Source organism: Larus michahellis, chromosome 4 (genome assembly GCF_964199755.1).
Source record: "Larus michahellis chromosome 4, bLarMic1.1, whole genome shotgun sequence".
Classification (NCBI taxonomy): domain Eukaryota; kingdom Metazoa; phylum Chordata; class Aves; order Charadriiformes; family Laridae; genus Larus; species Larus michahellis.
Genome location: NC_133899.1, coordinates 35,906,650 through 35,923,749, shown reverse-complemented (window position 1 = coordinate 35,923,749; position 17,100 = coordinate 35,906,650). Strand labels below are relative to the sequence as shown.

At 42.2% G+C, this 17,100-nt stretch overlaps 1 protein-coding gene and 1 long non-coding RNA gene across 2 annotated transcripts in view; both read left to right on the top strand.

Moving 5' to 3' along the window:
• The window catches only part of WDR25 (WD repeat domain 25), a 69,943-nt gene extending 68,678 nt beyond the window's left edge, over window positions 1-1,265 (top strand). The window contains exon 9 of the transcript XR_012586638.1: window positions 553-1,265. The gene's annotated coding sequence lies outside the window, so the exon portion shown is untranslated. The remainder of the gene's footprint in view (window positions 1-552) is intronic.
• A 6,910-nt stretch (window positions 1,266-8,175) lies between these two features.
• LOC141742228 (uncharacterized) lies at window positions 8,176-15,177 on the top strand. Its single transcript, XR_012586637.1, has 3 exons — window positions 8,176-8,296; window positions 10,233-10,285; window positions 15,050-15,177. It is a non-coding gene; the product is annotated as an uncharacterized LOC141742228 (long non-coding RNA).
• The last annotated feature ends 1,923 nt before the right edge of the window (window positions 15,178-17,100 follow it).

Here is a 17,100-nt window from a genome sequence, read left to right as displayed (position 1 = left end):
TGAAAATGCTTATTATGCTGTTAATATGAAACATGCAATCTGTGAACTGTAGACATGACATGGAGTAATTTTTTGTTGTTGTTGTTCCAACCTAAAACAGATGATATTTTGACCAGATACGTGGCCTCTGAATCTGGGCAAAAGCAGTGAAGTGAAATCACAGTCATATCCAAAAACTCATCTACAGATCTTTACTTTTCTCAAACATCAAACATGAGAGATTTACAAAAAAAAAGAAAAAATAAATATCCTAGGAGATTGTAATACTGGTGAGGGAAAAAGACACGGGGCTCCTTCTACTAGTACAAAGGAAGTAACATCTCTGTTCAGTTCACTGGTACTAATTGCAAGCTCTCTTCACTTCTTCTTTCTTCACTTCACTCTCTTCACTCTTCTTTCCTAATTTTTAATGTCTCAGAGACTAAATGGCTGTTGGTGAGCACTCAGGTGAATCACACCCTAATGTAAAAAGATATCTAAGTCATTGCACGCTGTCCATAGGATGCGTTGAAATATATACAGAAATTCCTCTTTTTTTTTTTTTCCTATCAGGTGCCATTTGTATATATATTGCAGATGATAAACCAACGACTAATACCAAGCCCCTAAAATCCTCTAGTCCAAGACTCAATTCTGCAGTGCTTTTATGTAGTGCTTACCTTGAGCATGTGCATGACTGCCTTCAGAGACGCACACCGACAGGAATAAGAGGGAAGAGCGGCAGCGCACCATAAGCAGCACAATCTATGAAGCCTTGTAGAATAGGAGGAGATTAGAAGGAAAAGGGAGAATGTGTTTGGAGGATGAGCGGCAATGTTAGGCAAAAAAAAAGCATGAGAGAAGATAAGACGAGAAAGGCAAGATTAGAGGAGAGAAGAATGGATCACAGAACCTGAGAAGGAGATGTGAAGAACTTAGCGCTATTTGCAGAAGTGTGAACGGCACGGCTGTATCAGGGAAAGGAAGAAGCCTGGTTGAGAAAGTGAGGACAAATACACGAATAAAACAATCCAGAGGATCTAGTTCTGGGAAGACATTTAGCAGCGGTGTCCAGTGATGAAGGACCTGTTGTGCCCTGGGCCTGGAGGGTGGCTGCTCGGGGAAGCTGAGTGGGCTGGGGCTGTGCAAGCCAAAGTCAGTGGAGCTGGGAAAACCAAGCACTGCCTCCAGGATCAGGACAGCTGGAGAACCTGGCAGCTCTGGCAGAGCCTCTCTGCTTGTCAAAGTCTCAAGCTTCTACAGCTAGGGCTGACTCCAATGCTCCTTTTCAGACAGACGAGCTCATACTGTCACCCTGCTAGAGCTGTGGAGCTGCGGCAGAATGGTGACAGCCTCTCGCTAATAAATCATAGAATCATAGAATGGTTTGGGTTGGAAGGGACCTTAAAGATCATCCAGTTCCAACCCCTCTGCCATGGGCAGGGACACCTCCCACTAGACCAGGCCGCTCAAAGCCCCATCCAGCTGTGATTGCCCACCTTTCATCTGGAGCCATTTTGCAAAGCAGCCACTAACTTACAAGTTCTACCTCCACAAGAAGAAAGCCAGGTACAGAAGTAAATTGCAAATTTATCCATTACGTAGTGGATATTTGTCCACTCTTTGGGACACAGTTAATGAACTAATATCTGATATTTTCTCAATATACTCATTTAAATATGACCAGTAAAGCAGATGGAAAATTGTAAAATAATAACACCAAGAAAATGAACCACACTCAACATGCTTAGACATACAAATCCATCTCTCGGCTGGTGTGGCTTACTCAGGCTGCATTGCCTGAGCTTTTCTTTGGCCCGGACTGCACCTATCTATAAAAAAAACCAGCATAAATTTGCCCTGGGTCTGTGGCTGTGCTTGCAGGACAACCCTGCATCAGTTTAGTTTTCAGTTAGTAAGCTCTGGCACTGCTATAGCAGTCTGGTCACGGCTGCTTCAATGGCTTCAATGGCAGGTGAATTGCAAAATTCACCTGAGGAGCTGCGTATTTCCTTGGGTAATTGGCATTTTGAGAGCGTTACAGAGAATCATAGAATCATAGAATCTTCATGGTTGGAAAGGACCTTTGAGATCATCCAGTCCGACCATACACACACACAAAAAAACCCCCAAACCCTACAGTCTCTGCCACTAGACCATGCCCTGAAGTGCCAAATCTAGACGTTTCTTAAATACCTCTAGGGATGGTGACTCGACCACCTCCCTGGGCAGGCTGTTCCAGTGCCTGACCACTCTTTCAGTAAAGTCATTCTTCCTAATATCCAATGTAAACCTCCCCTGCTGCAACTTCAGACCATTTCCTCTGGTCCTGTCATTCTTCACCTGGGAGAAGAGGCCAACACCCACCTCTCTCCAACCTCCTTTCAGGTAGTTGTGGAGGGCAATGAGGTCTCCCCTCAGCCTCCTCTTCTCCAAGCTAAACATGCCCAGCTCCCTCAGCCTCTCCTCACATGACCTGGTCTCCAGAGCCCTCACCAGCCTGGTAGCTCTCCTCTGGACACGCTCCAGCACTTCAGTGTCCCTCTTGTACAGAGGGGCCCAGAACTGAACACAGTACTCGAGGTGAGGCCTCACCAGTGCCGAGTACAGAGGCACGGTCACTTCCCTGCTCCTGCTGGCCACGCTGTTCCTGATACAAGCCAGAATGCTGCTGGCCTTCTTGGCCACCTGGTCACACTGATGGCTCATGTTAAGCTGGCCGTCCACCAGCACCCCCAGGTCCTTTTCAGCTGGGCAGATTTCCAGCCGCTCTTCCCCAAGCCTGTAGCGTTGCTTGGGGTTGTTGTGACCGAAATGCAGGACCCGGCACTTGGCCTTATTAAACCTCATACAATTGGCCTTGGCCCATCGATCCAGCCTGTCCAGGTCCCTCTGTAGAGCCTTCCTACCCTCAAGCAGATCAACACTCCCACCCAGTTTGGTGTCATCTGCAAACGAGAAGGCAGTAGAGACACCGTATCATTATTAAAATAAAGACAATGCTTTTGGGATTCCACAGTCTGATATAATTTACATTTGGACCTCTAATCTCTACTAGTGCAATTTTTAATAATCTTTTTATTAATGATGTATATGGAATGTTTTCCTTGTTTTTCGACATACTAGCTGAACTACAACATTAATTATGCACCTTTAGGGATTTTTGCTATTTGCTGCATCTTGAATGCCTTTCAGAGAGGGAGGTTTGCAGGTGAGAAGTCTGACAAGGTTTCTCTGGGGGAATCGGTAATTTCTCCTCTTACTTTTCCAATTGCTTATATTAAGTTGCATTCTCTCTTTGGTGCAAATGAACTAAATGCCACTGGAATAATGGAAAATGCATCTCAATGTATCCAGGACCTGGACAGAATCCTTGGCTTAAATGCTTGCATTCTGGCCAATATTTATGTGTCTTTTATATAAAAATCCTGTGTCCAAATTTGTATGTGCTGATACAAATACTTGACATGCGAAGTGGCCTTTGGAAATGGTGTTCCACTGGATGAAAACTCTTAATTCCTGCTCCAGTGTGACTGTTTGGTGGGTCTGGGTTGTGGCACTGGAGAGATTGCTTTTCTGTTCACGTTCTGTTGCCACAGGAACAAATAACAGGTAGCCCTGAGATGACTTCCTTCCCTCCCCCTTTTCTCTACCCTCCCATTTTCCATATATTTTAAAGGATGCTGAAACATTTCCTCGGGGATTGCAGTCCTAAAAAAAAAAATGAGGATATTGACCTTTTCAATGTGTTTTAAACTGCCTTTTACTTAGGTGTCTGTCAAGGGAGACCTTTGAGAGAAATCATATTTTTCACAATCTGCACTGAGATCTGACGGTGGAATTTTTATTCAAGTTAGGAAGCCTATCTGTACTTAACTTTCCACAAAATTCTTCTAGTTTAATAAATTCCCATTAGTTTTGCATTAATTATTCCTCAACCTGAGATCTTCTTGGAAGGTGGCAACGTACGAGTGAATACAAAATAGTTTGTAAGAGAACTTGTCAGAGGAAAATTTTGGCAGTAATCTGAGTAAATTATGGCAAAAATATCAATGGACTCTTCAGATATTTTCTAGAGGGATGTTATTTTTCTTCATAACATAAGGGCTCATCATTTGCTCCTGAAATTAATAGCTCTGTTTTTATTTTTAGCATTCATAATTAGACATTAATTTGCTCTCTGAATGCTTACATTTCAAATTCTGCAATCATTCCCTTTTGAGCAAGTACTACTCTCAATCTCTGTGAGAAAAATTCATGACTATTAAGTACATTTGAAGTGTTACTACATTATCTGGGTGATTTATTTTTACGTTCACGCGGGGCACAGTCCCATCCATGCTGAAGTCACTGGCAGACATAGCAGACTCAACAGGAATTCCAATAACGTCAATTCCACGCAATGTCACTGCTCAGGACTAACCCTCACAAGCTCCTACACGAACCTCTTCTTTCTGCTTTTAAATATAACTTCTGCCACATGTCTCAAGCATTGTTTTAAATCGCCCCGTGTTTTCTTGCTATTTTTTTCCCTCTGCTTCTATTATTTCTCTGCTTGTTGATCCTTAATGGCTCCTCGGGACAAGGACTACTGCGTCGTTTAATGCCTTTAATGCACTCTTCCCATCATGGGCACAACCACAAAGAAACCTGATGCCTGAAGACTTTCAGCCATCGGTTTTGCCTGGCCTGTAGAGAACATGGTAAAGCACGGTGTTAGTAGCTGTAGCTGGGAAGTTGTTAAGTACATAGTTTCTAGTTTTATGACATATGCATCAGTGAGATGATAAAACTTGTTTTTTCTTTATAACCTCATTGACCTATTGATGCATCTAAGACAAAGATGATAGGCTTGAACCTCTTTTGCTTTCTCCGTGCAACACACTGTAAAGGTAGAAAGCATATGTTCTTTTTATTAGCTTGGTTATGGAACAGGAGGTCCTGAAGTCTTGTTTGCAGAGGACCACTTCACAGGAGAAGACATCAGGGTGAGAAATGCACAATGCACTTACCACTTCTCTCTGTAACTTTCTAGGAGAGCCCCAACTGTGGGATTTCATTTCAGGTCCCTTATGCTCAAAGGCTGTGTGCCAGAGCGGTGTCCTCTTAACAGCAGAGACCCAGCTCTGTCTGAGCAATGTGTCACCCCTGGAACTGATGTCTCTTTCACAGCTCCTCACCATCGTGCAAAGCCCTGCGAAGGGAAAGAGGAACCGGAGGAGGCTGGAAGGTGCGGTGGACATGATTTTTGCTCCAGAAAGGCTGACACCTTTGAGTGCTCGTCACCCCCCTGCATCCTCAGGCGGCTGAAATACCCTCATGGCTGCCTGGGCTGATGGAAGGTGTTTATAATTGAAAGACTCTCTGTTGTTATTTGTATAGGATTTCTCAAGCTGTACTTTGGAAATTGCCCTTACAGGGTTTTGGAGGATTTGGTAGCAGATGTTTTCAAAGGATGTGCAGGCCCTGCACTAAACATTTGGCACATGTCCATGTGTAATTGCAGAGAGAACTCTTGCTAGCATTGGTTGTCTCCAATGACTAGTCATGTAGTCTACAGGTCCCAAAGTGTAGGCATGCAGTGTAGAGAGGTTGGCGCTGGTCTCTTCTCACAGGTAATTAGTGATAGAACAAGAGGGAATGGGTTCAAACTGCAGCAGGGTAGGTTTAGGCTGGATATTAGGAAAAAATTCTTCACAGAAAGAGTGGTCAGACACTGGAATAGGCTGCCCAGGGAGGTGCTGGAGTCACCATCCCTGAATGTGTTTAAGAGTCGTTTAGATGTGGTGTTAAGGGATATGGTGTAAGGGAGAACTTTGTAGAGTGGAGATGATGGTTGGACTCGATGATCCCAAGGGTCTTTTCCAACCTAAATGATTCTATGATTCTATGATTTACATACAGCACCTTTAACCAGGAGGTTAACCACCGGCTTTGGCCCATCTAAGCCTCTTACAAAACCGTCCCTTTGCAGAGATGCTGGGAAACAGTAGAAACCTAGTATTTGGGTAAGGAAAGCAAACTGCTATGCACTTTTTTATTGTAGCACTGTTTTCAGAAGTGTTTTGGACACTTTGGTGCAATAGATAAAAGGAGTAGAGCTAATAGGTTGCCTCGCACCTTTGTTATGAAGAGGGAAATAAGCAGTAGATCCCATATTCCAGGAGGCTGAACGCATCAGATGTCAGCCTGACATAACGAATCTCTGCTGTGGGCTGCACAGGAGCCACTCTGCAGCTGGCAACCGTCTCAGGCAGGAGTGTCTTCTGCAAGGAGAGCGTTTCAGGGGAACGAGTTCCTCATCTTTTAAGGAATTACACTGCTTAACCGACACATTTGTTCCTCATTGTAATGCTGTTGTACAGTTTTCTATACTGATTATTTTCTGTCGTTAAATTAGGCTTTTATTTGTGTGTTAACGGTCTGCATTTCATGTCTCTTCTGTGGCTGGGGTAAGAAATGTACATCTAGCTTTTATAATGCAGCCAATTTGCTTCTCGGGTTTCAGATCAAATGCTCTTGCTGTGGGGCTGAAACTCCTCTAAATTATTAATAGAAAGTTTTTAAAGGTAAGGAAATTGTCATAATTTAAGTATCAGGAGTAATACGTGTAAGTTTGCAAGCTTTATGGTTGAAAATGCCTTCCTCCTAATCAGGATGTGGGTATACAGGCAAAGATAAATGAGTGGCCCAGCAAAAATCTCTGCTATTTTTTCTAGGTGAACAATATGATACAGCAGTCAAATGGAAATCCATTTGTTAAATAGAATGCAGAGCGGGTTACTCTGGCTGCTGGAGGGGTTATGCTGACAAGGATCAAGATGGGTAGTTTATCTGCAGTTTGTATTCTAATTTGTCTAAATTCCTGAATAATTCTAATGTGATTCAGATGTGTAAGGTAATTAAATGTGACGTTCCACAGGCAGATAGCACAGTCTGTATCATCAGGCGATTTAAAATGAGCCCTAAAGCCTTTATAAGATTTGGTGTGTGGGATGTCCCTAGGATGGCTAGAGGCCTGAATTGAGTGTACTGTAAATAAACTGTGGCATGAAAACTTTCCCTAGTACCCAGAGAGGAGAGAAAATGCTGATGAATGTCGAAACGCTAACATTTGCATGCAGTGGGTAACTCCTGCCTGACACGCATAGGGCTGGAGCGGAGAAAAATTGATTAATTCAGCCAGCACAGTGAGGGAGAAGCCTGACTCTGACACCACCGTTAATTAGGGAAAGTTTTGAGAGGTAAGTCAAGTTATGGTGTATGTTTTTTTCCTCTGTGTTCTACATTTCTGAGGAGCTGCTGCCCTGGTGCCTGCTCTGCAGATGTGGGGCTACGACACCAGGAGACACAATGATTTCCTCAGGTCTGCCCCGTGAGCCTGTGGGAAAATTCAGAACCGATCCTCTCTTGATTTCCAGGCTCTATTGCCTGGACAACAGGCAGCAGGCTCAGCAACAATAATGGTAAATCTAACCGTAGCCTGGATCCTGAGGGTCTGGGAGGTCCCCAGGCTTGGCTGCTGTTTTCTCCCTTGTTCTCTGATGTGTCTCACTTCATTCTGTTGTTGCTGTACAATCCTGGGCTAGGATTGTATACCCCGAGACGCGAAATGTAAACATGCCTCTTGCTCTTGTGCTCCTGCCTTATTTTTTACCTTTTCTTTTTCTTTTTTTTTCCTTTTTTTTTTTTTTTCCTTTTTTCTTCAGTAATCACAACTGTGCAGTCCCCTTGCATTATCCCTACCCCAAAATGTCAAAACCTGCCCTTGGTACCTTTATCACTGATGTAATGAGGAAGCATTGCTGTGTGGAGTACAACTAATGCTACAGCAGCTGCATAGCGTCCGAGAGCCTTAAAGGAATCATCCTAGAATTGTACTGGTGTAAATGTCCTCAAAATCTGACTAACTGTCACCAGCCTCTGAAAGAGCTACTGAAAAAGAGACTTTGCTTGTTGCCATCTGTCAGCAATGTTACGTCCATGAGGCTTCTTCTAGACTCTTGCTAGTTAGCCACCTGCTGAAGAGCGTGAGCGTGTTCTGCAGTGAAGTGTGTGCCTCTGGAAAGTCTTTCTCAGATGATGGGTGCTTCCTTGTTGCTGTGTTAATCGCTGTACCAGTCCAATGAACTCCCCGAGCAGTCCCGCCTCTCTGAAGCCCTCCTTTTTTTTTTTTTTTTTCCCTCCAGGAAGAGTTCTTTCTTTCAGCAGTTGTGTGAGGCACTATCCACTCAGCAGGAGAATAAGAAAAGATCAATAAGCGTCAATGTCTAGCTAGCCTGGATGGCACTAATGGAAGACAGTGCAGAGTTTCAAGGTAGTTGGTGGCAAGGGTGGTGCCTTTTTTGAGTAGATCTTTTGTGTGGATTGATAAATAGCTTTGGCTTGCAAGTGAGTGTAATATAAACTGAAAAGCGTTAAGAAATGCAATATATGCGATGTCAGTGCCTGTAGAAACATGAGGTGGAGCCCAGGCGCTCTGTGGTAATTTCTGAATACTGTGTGGTGAGACATTTACTCTGCTTCAGTTGGAGGGCCTTGTAAGGAGAAAGGACTGTCAAGAGAAAGGGATGGCTCATGGTAACAACTTTCTGCAAATACTGGAGGGCAGTCAAAAGTCGATGCCAGGTCCCCTGGCTCTGAGGAGCTCTGGCTTTCATCTTCTTCTGCTAAGCCCAGGGGACTGGAAGGACTATGGTTGGGAACATGGGGGCTGGAGAGGTTTCCACAAAGACTCTCTAGAGGCAGGAGGATTTTCTTGAGGGCATAAGAGTGACATGTAGGCAGCCACATGCAAGTTGAAAGAAATCATTCCAGCTGAGGTGGGTTTGCGAGAGAAGTGGACATGCGTGTAGCTGATTAACTGCCGTGTAACTTAAACAATTAAGACTGAAACAATAGACTTGGCCTCAGAAGGCTGAAAGTCCACCATATTTGCTCTTGATCTTAGAGAAATGAAGGGAACTATTTGAATGTCATCCAACTTGTGAGGTATGCGTAGCTGTGCAGTGAGGTATTGTAGCCCAACGACTGGCCTATGAATTGGAAATTTTAGATTTCACATCCAAAGCTAAGAATAAGAAAACATGATATTTGGTAAAGCTAGGCAGGTAATGCAATATGCATGGCCTATGCAATTACAATCAAGAGACTATTATGTCAAGTACTGTATAATCAAGTAATAAGAGACAATCCATCCTTCATAAGCTTATAGGATAAAAAGATAGAAGAATTATCCTAAGTTTTCATAAGGATAAAATACAAATGTTGGACAAATTAACTATTTGGCAGGGCTTGGGAATTGTGTGTGTATTTTCATGAGTTGTAAGTCAAGTTGTTTGAGTGGGAGCAACACATTCTCTCTAAACAAAGCAGAAATTTAAACCTCAAAACGAAACAGTCTTAGAAGTGAGAGACAAGTGGAGTTGTAAGGAGCTCAGGCAAGAAATCAAGTTTAATTGGTGCCGTCTAGAGTGCCAAAAAGTGCATTTCATCTTCATCATCAATAGAGAATGAAAGAAAGTAGAAGGCAGTCTAATCCTATTTTAAATAAAATACTTGTTCGGGGTCTTTGCGAAGTGTGACTTCACTGGATGTGTTGTGTTTCCACACCTTCCCTTTCTGGGTTCTGAGATCTCAGTAATGAGCTGTTTACCGACATTCTTTTCAATTAGACCATTTCTCCTTGTGTAACAAATGTTCTTCTGTTAAATTGATTTATTCTCGGGATTGGTTTTCCCTACTGACACAAGTCAGGTCATTGTAGGCAGGGCTGACAGCTCTAGCAAGAAAAAAAACATATCACTGTACCTCGCAAAACACGATTTTTTTTTTCTTTTTAAAAAGATGGAGGGGAAAAAGCCAAAGTGAGAATGAAAGAAAATAGCCTGTGTTGCTAAAAGCCTTTCCCTGGGTCTTTTTCATAATGTACCCTAAAGATCAGGGGAACACAGTAAATGTTGTGACTGGAACGTTTTAGTGCGTTTTGTGCTGACACAGCCATCATCCTTGCTCTGCCTCCATTCCCTGATCTTCTGCAGCTTGTCAGGAAAATTCAAGTTGGTCCAAAACAGTAAGATGCAAGTTCTCAGCTCAGTTCTGTATTTTCTCTGGGCAACTCCATTGTGTGTATTCTCTGGGCAAAATATGAAAAAACAATGTTTTACGGGACATGAGCACTAACGTCTTAGAAGTGACTTGGCGTTTTAATACTTTACATGTACAGAGTCATTTTTGAATTTTCTTTCTTCCAGTTTCGTGTCTTGCGTTCCTCACCTTTAGGCCACTGTGGACTCTGAAACCACAGGTAAGTGGGGATGAATCAGAGAATGATGATTCAGTTCCTGTGCTAAGACTGGGCTTGAGAACTTGAGCTTTCAGTCTTTATCTATTTCTGAAGTTATAACATAAACACAGGGCCAAGATCCTTAAAGTCTGCTAAAACTAAAATAGCTAACTCCTCGCTATCTCCCTGGGATTAGGCATCTCATCTTAGTGTAACTCTCTGGGCTTTGGGGATAAGAGCATTTCCCTCACTTGTGGAGGGTAAAGACTGTGACGTGCTGAAGGTCCATTGAAATAAATTGTCAAATTCTGGTCAAGTGAGTCATAAATCCTGATTTATCTCCCTGCCAAAAATAATCCCACCAGAGTCAACACTCGTAATTTCTGGGTTAGAAGTGCTGCTGCTGTTGTCCCCACCTCCTCAGGTCGGTGGCACAGTAGCTTCCATGAGGTGAGAGGTTGCATGTTGTCTGGACATTCAGTGTAGGGCTTCCTCCTTGTGCCACCCCACACAACTGGCGTCCAGACTAAGAAGATTTTCACTGTAGGAAAAAAGCTAAACGAGGGCTTGACTGGGAGCCCACTGAAATTCGTAACTCTTACGTACCGAGAATACTTTTTCTTCCTTGTGATCTGTTTTACGCTGTCACACGTGAAAAACTGGAATGGGAAAGGATGCTGACTGACATTGACATTGTAAATTTAATTAATCGGGGACTTGCTGCTGTTTCTCTTCTTCTAAATCATAGAGCTGTCATTGCTCAGCTAGGTATAGTAAATATTGCTGTGGCTCTGCAGTTCATATGTGTGTCTGCTCTGATTCATAAATTACAAAGAAAAAATCTAGATTGGTGGATAAATTTAAATATGAATTCCTTAGAGCTGACTTCAAAAATAAGAATTTGTCTGAATAATCATAGTTAGAGTATTAATGTATATATGTCAGTGATGGGCATGCTGCTGAGAATGCATTTAACTCCTATCAGGGATCTTTTCCAATGGTCGCATCTTGTATCATTTACAGTTTTGGCCCTTGTAGATAAAGACATTGCCTCTACTCTGGGACTGTGGGGCTGCCGGCAGCCTTGAGGAGCTCCCACCTGGCAGAAAGCAGAGTGCACTTCTCTGCAGCATTGGTGCTGCAGAAGCCTGGAGAAGAGAAAGCTCAGGGTTCTCTGAACAGCAGCCTTCCAAAACCTGCGAGGAGGTTGTCAGGAAGATGGAGCCAGGCTTTTCACAGTGGTGCCTTAGACACCGAGCTGGTGTCTGACCAGGTCTTGTGGGTAAAAAGCTGTCTGGGGACCACTGATGGATGGTCACCAACTGAGCCTTCTGCCCACCTCTGTTGCGGATGGACACTTTACTCCTGGGTCTCTCTAGGACTCTGACCTGTATAATGAGCTGCAATTTAAGTCACACTTTTCAAGGTTTTAGGAAACTTTGTCCTAGTGTTACATGGCAGTAAAGATGACATTAGGATCCTGTTTCCCTTGTGATTCCTCAAAAGGGTGGAATTCTTATCTGATCTGCCCTACTAATCAGAGGTTTGTGGGGATTTGGCTTTGTAGGTATTTGGAGATGTTTTATAAGACAAGTTACTTTAGAAAGTAAGATTTTATAAGGTAAAATCTTAATAAATCTGTTTGCACTTTGAAACCTAAATTGAAGATCTGTTTGTTAAAATTGTTTTACTGTGGGGAAATGTTATTTTAACTCTTTTGAGGCAATTTAGAGGTTAGGGGTTTTTGTAGTTAAAGCGCAACATCAGTGTAGCTTGGCACGAAAATGGTCAGTAGTTATTAATTAGAGACAGAACATATATGCATTTAGCTATTGTTGTAAAGGATTAGAGTATATTGCCCATACTTAGGCAAATTCTCATGGCACATAGTAGATCTACAGATAATGGTACATCCTCTCCAGCCACATCATATAGGACTTTGTTCAGCAGAGCACTTAAGTACACACTCCTGAGGTCGTTTCTCATCAAGCGCTTATTGCTTCATTTAGAAAGCACATACGGAGGAATTAAGACAGACCGAGAAGTGATAATTGCGGCTTTGTAAGGGAGACAGCCTTTGGATCTGAGTGTTATAAAAGATCATGTACTGGAAGTGGAGAAGAATTGCAATAGAAGCTTTATCAAGTGAGGGGAGAAAAAAAAAGACATATTTTTCTGCAGAATAAAAGTGTAAAAGCAGCAAGTGAAAAGGGCAAGACAGAACATCAGTGGAGATGCATTCACTGCACAAGCAGCAAAGCCTTTCATTGCATGAGAATTCAAGTTTTTCTTTTTAGCTTCAGCCTCTCAATGACAATAAACAAAACCTCTCAATGACTAAAATAGCTTTGCTAATACAGTCAAAAGAAAATACCAAAGAGAAAACAATATGAGAGAGGAGCTGGAATGAATGATAGGCTGTTAAAGAATGACTGAATTGCTGAAGTTGTTTTATAGCAATGAGTTTTTTAAAAAAGACATGGAGGAAAGATTGGGAAAATAATGAAAATCGGGTAACGTTGATATAAGACCATGTAGTAGGGAACATTCCAAGATTTGATGTATACAGATCAGCACGTCCAGCTGACGGTCATTAGAAGCTGCTGCTTACACTGAGGACTGTTGTTAGACCCAAGGTACTTTTGAAAAGTTGCCTTAGCCTTTTTCTAAAAAGTGACATAGATTTCTAAGGCTGGAAATGGAGCTGCTCTATGGGGCTTAGAAAACCTGGTACTAAGGAGCAGCAGATCTATTGATTTTGGGAGAGACATTAGAGCTTAACAAACCAACAGCATCCTGGCCTGCATCACAAGAAGCGTGGACAGCAGGTCGAGGGAGGTGTTTCTGACCCTCTGCTCCCCTCTGGTGAGACCCCATCTGGAGTCCTGCATCCAGCTCAGGGCTCCCCAACATAAGAAGGACATGGGCCTGTTGGAGTGGGTCCAGAGGAGGGCTGTGAAGATGATCAGAGGGCTGGAGCACCTCTGCTGTGAGGACAGGCTGAGAGTGTTGGGTTTGTTCAGCCTGGAGAAGAGAAGGCTCCGGGGAGACCTTATAGCAGCCTTCCAGTCCCTAAAGGGGGCCTACAGGAAAGATGGGGAGGGACTCTTTATCAGGGATTGTAGCGATAGGATGAGGAGCAATGGCTTTAGACTGAAAGAGAGGAGGTTTACATTAGCTATTAGGAAGAAAATCTTTACTGGGAAGGTTGTGAGACACTGGCACAGGTTGCCCAGGGAAGTCGTGGCTGCCCCATCCCTGGAAGTGTTCAAGACCAGGCTGGATGGGGCTTTGAGCAGCCTGGTCTAGTGGGAGGTGTCCCTGCCCAGGGCAGGGGGTTGGAACTGGATGATCTTTAAGGTCCCTTCCAACACAAACCATTCTATGGTTAAACCTGCGACTGAAACTCTGTGCAGGACTTGAAAACAGCATAGCTGAAAACAAACCCTCAAATTTACCAGAGATGGAAGAAGAATATAAGTCAACCCTACAGGCCTCAAGTCCATCATGAGCAAACCCAAAGCTCTTTGAGAACATCCAGATGCTACTGTGTAAGTGCTGAAGAAAAACCGGACAACACAAAAGGGACGTATATGAAAAATACTTGCTTTTCAAATGCGCTGATTTCCAGGAGACAAACTCCCAGTCTAGAAACATGGACTGGTATTCTTTGCATCAAAATGCAAACCTTTACATTTGCCTATATGACAATACATTTTGTTTGAGTAAGGCTTTTCTTGTGGATGTCTCTGACCAACTACCTACGTTTATTGAGGATTTCAGTGCTGGGAGCATCACACGTGCAGTTGCTCTAGTCTGCCTAGTCCCCTCCTTTCCTTGTACTGCTTTCTTGTACAGTGGGTTTGAACATCTCAGTGTTCATACGAAAATATTCTGGTGTTCAGCAGTAGAAAGGTGAGGAGGGTGTTCCTTGAAAAGAATTAGAAACTGCTAAATGCCTGAAGGGAGTGTGGAAAAACTCAGGAGAAACCGAGAGGGCTATAACTGCACAATTTAAGCAATATTTAAGGACAGATACCATAATAGTCTGTAAGGATTACAAGGTTGTAAACATGAATGGGGGATAAGAATTTTATAGGAAAGTCCAAAGGATGTCAATTAGTATTTTAGAATTAAACAAGGGGAAATTAATCTAAGTAGCTGTATAATCATGCTCTGTGATAGATGTTGGAGTGGAAACTCTTTTTAATTAAAAGTGCTGGAAGGGGAAAGGATTAGTTTGATAAATTTTCTAGTTTGGGAGAAGTTAGAAACTGTTGAATTGAAAACTACCTATTTTGTGGCTTGCCATGATTTAAACTTTGAAATTTTAGCTATTTCTAGACGTCCAAAAGGTTTCAAAGAAAGTGATATGTGTTATTCAAAATTATTGAGATTTTGGGCTTGTTTTTAGTCTTAATTTGGAGTGAGAAAACTATTTTCACATCTCAAAAAATGCCTTTGCTTTTCATGATTTCATAATACTTATGCACTGTTGTTCCTAGTGAATTGTATCCTCTTTCCCCGGTATCTTTTTTTCTATTCTTATTTCCTTTAATTTGTAATTTTGTATGCCTCACTCTGATCTCTTTCAGCCCCCTTTGTTTTTCCCTGATCAGTGTTCTGTGTCATGTACATTTTGCTTTCAGTTTTCATTCATTAAAATGACATTTCTCATCTTCTGCTTCACTGCACTGTTGAGGACTTGTCACTTCTTTTCCGCACCCTCTCTGTTCTTCCTCATGGCAAATTAAATAATTAATGAAAGCAAAAATCCTGCTATAGGTACCCACAAACCCTGCGTGCAGAATCTGACTACTTCAGATATCACTTGGATGGGTGAGGTTTTGCGGCTACATGGAGACACCTTGGCATTTTTATAATGCCTAAGAGAAAATTTGGCGTTTATGTTCTTGGGAAAAGTTATTTTGAGGCAAATTCCAGGCCACTGGAGCGCAGGTGTCGGCAGCACTTTTCTTTGGCTGAAGATCTGTCGTTTTGCATTTCTGGAGTCACTTATTAAATGAACGTAAGAGTAGAGTCAAGTTCATCAAACCGCACCCGCTTGAATGAAAAACGGAAGTAACCTGTTCTGAGGACAATGTTTGAGATGCTGCCCTCCACCAGAAATGTCCTACAGAGGGTAAGTGCTCTCAGGAATGCTGCGGCAGACGTGTCTACCACCCCTTTCACCTGGGTCAAAGCGTATCTTCTCCTGAACAAGATATTATTGATTTGCTCTCCTACCCTCTCCTACTCCGTCTATTTTTAACCAGGTTCAATCTCCTAAAACCTCAGTGACTACTAAATCTGCACTCGGGCCAAACATGTTGTCTGGTGGCACAACAGAGCCCTCCTAAAGTCACAGAGCACTGCAGTAAGTCTGGAGAGACCAAGGGAAGAAAATCCCTTTTAAAGATCGCCAGTGACATACTCCAAAAATCTTCTACGTGACAGGACTTTTTTTGATGATTTTTCTCCCAGTGTGAAAACTGAAGGTAAGGAAAAAAATTAAAACATAACCGCAAAGAAAATGTAAATCAAGTGTGAAAACACTTAGTATCTTTCTGGTCTTATGCCTCAGGTCTAACTCTGTGGTTGTCCCACAAAATCAAAACTGAATGTGCCAAAAAAAGAAGGAATATTTTATTACAACCTTTCAAAGGTCTTTTGAAAAATTAAACCAAACCATGGTTAAACCTGTAAACCTGAGAAAATTCCAGCGAATTATTGAAACTTTTTTTTCCCCTCACGTTCATAGAAAATTTGCAAAGGTACTGTCAGTTTTTCTGATTAAGCAGAAATTAAAATTGACGTTAAATAACTTTTCTAGCCATTTTTATTGATTCATTTGAAATTCATTACAGGGTTACATATTGTTCTGTAACGTAGTTCGTTACAGAAAAATGTTACAGGGTTATAGGCTATTTTACAAGGAAAACCCAGTACTAATTGGCTGGTTTCGATCTGCATATTAGTACACATAAGCTGGGAAAAAGAGTCAAGTGAAGCACAGAAGCAGACTTTGAAACTGCAGTAGTATGAAAGGACATAATAAAACAGGATATTAAATAATCAGATATATAATATCTAGCAGAAACTTAATTTTGTGTAATTGCCAAAATAGCAGCTTAGTGTCCAATAATGAATGATATTATAAAAGGATTAGTCTGATACCGTGTTCCAGTTCATAAATGTCACGATTTATTGTTCCATAGCTTACTCTTTTTTTGGTGAAATAACAGTTAATTTTCACTTCTTGCATACAAATCCTTGTATTCATTGCCCAGAGAAATGAATGTCTTGCCTTAGAGATTGTCTAAATTTTATATCCCTGAATGAGTCAACAGTGAGATTTCTTCACATCTGTTTTCTATCTTAGTGTTTTTCTATCTTAGTGTTAGAGTCTACTCACTGTAGGTCAGATCCTGCCGTAAGAAGCAGTTGGCCTTGGGGAACTTTATTCTATGTGGTTTTTATGGACTTCACGGAATTATTTGTGGCATGACCTGCCACTCACACTCACTGTGAGCAAGTTGGGGAACATAAAAGCACAGGGTGTGTTATAGCTTTTGTACTGAAATCAGCTTCGGTTTATAGTGTTACGTTGCACCTTACCTGTGTGATATTATTAGCTACCATTGTTCTTCACAGTGCGGCTACAGACCTCGGAGGTGCTGTAGGGACTGTATGCCAGATCTTCAAAACAGCACAGCAAGTCCTTGCACACATCAATAACAGTCAAATTTTTTATATTATCCATGAAGAATACAGAAAGCCGTGAGAATTGTTCATGCCAAATGCATTGAATCTGTGGCCTCGTGATTTAAGATGCT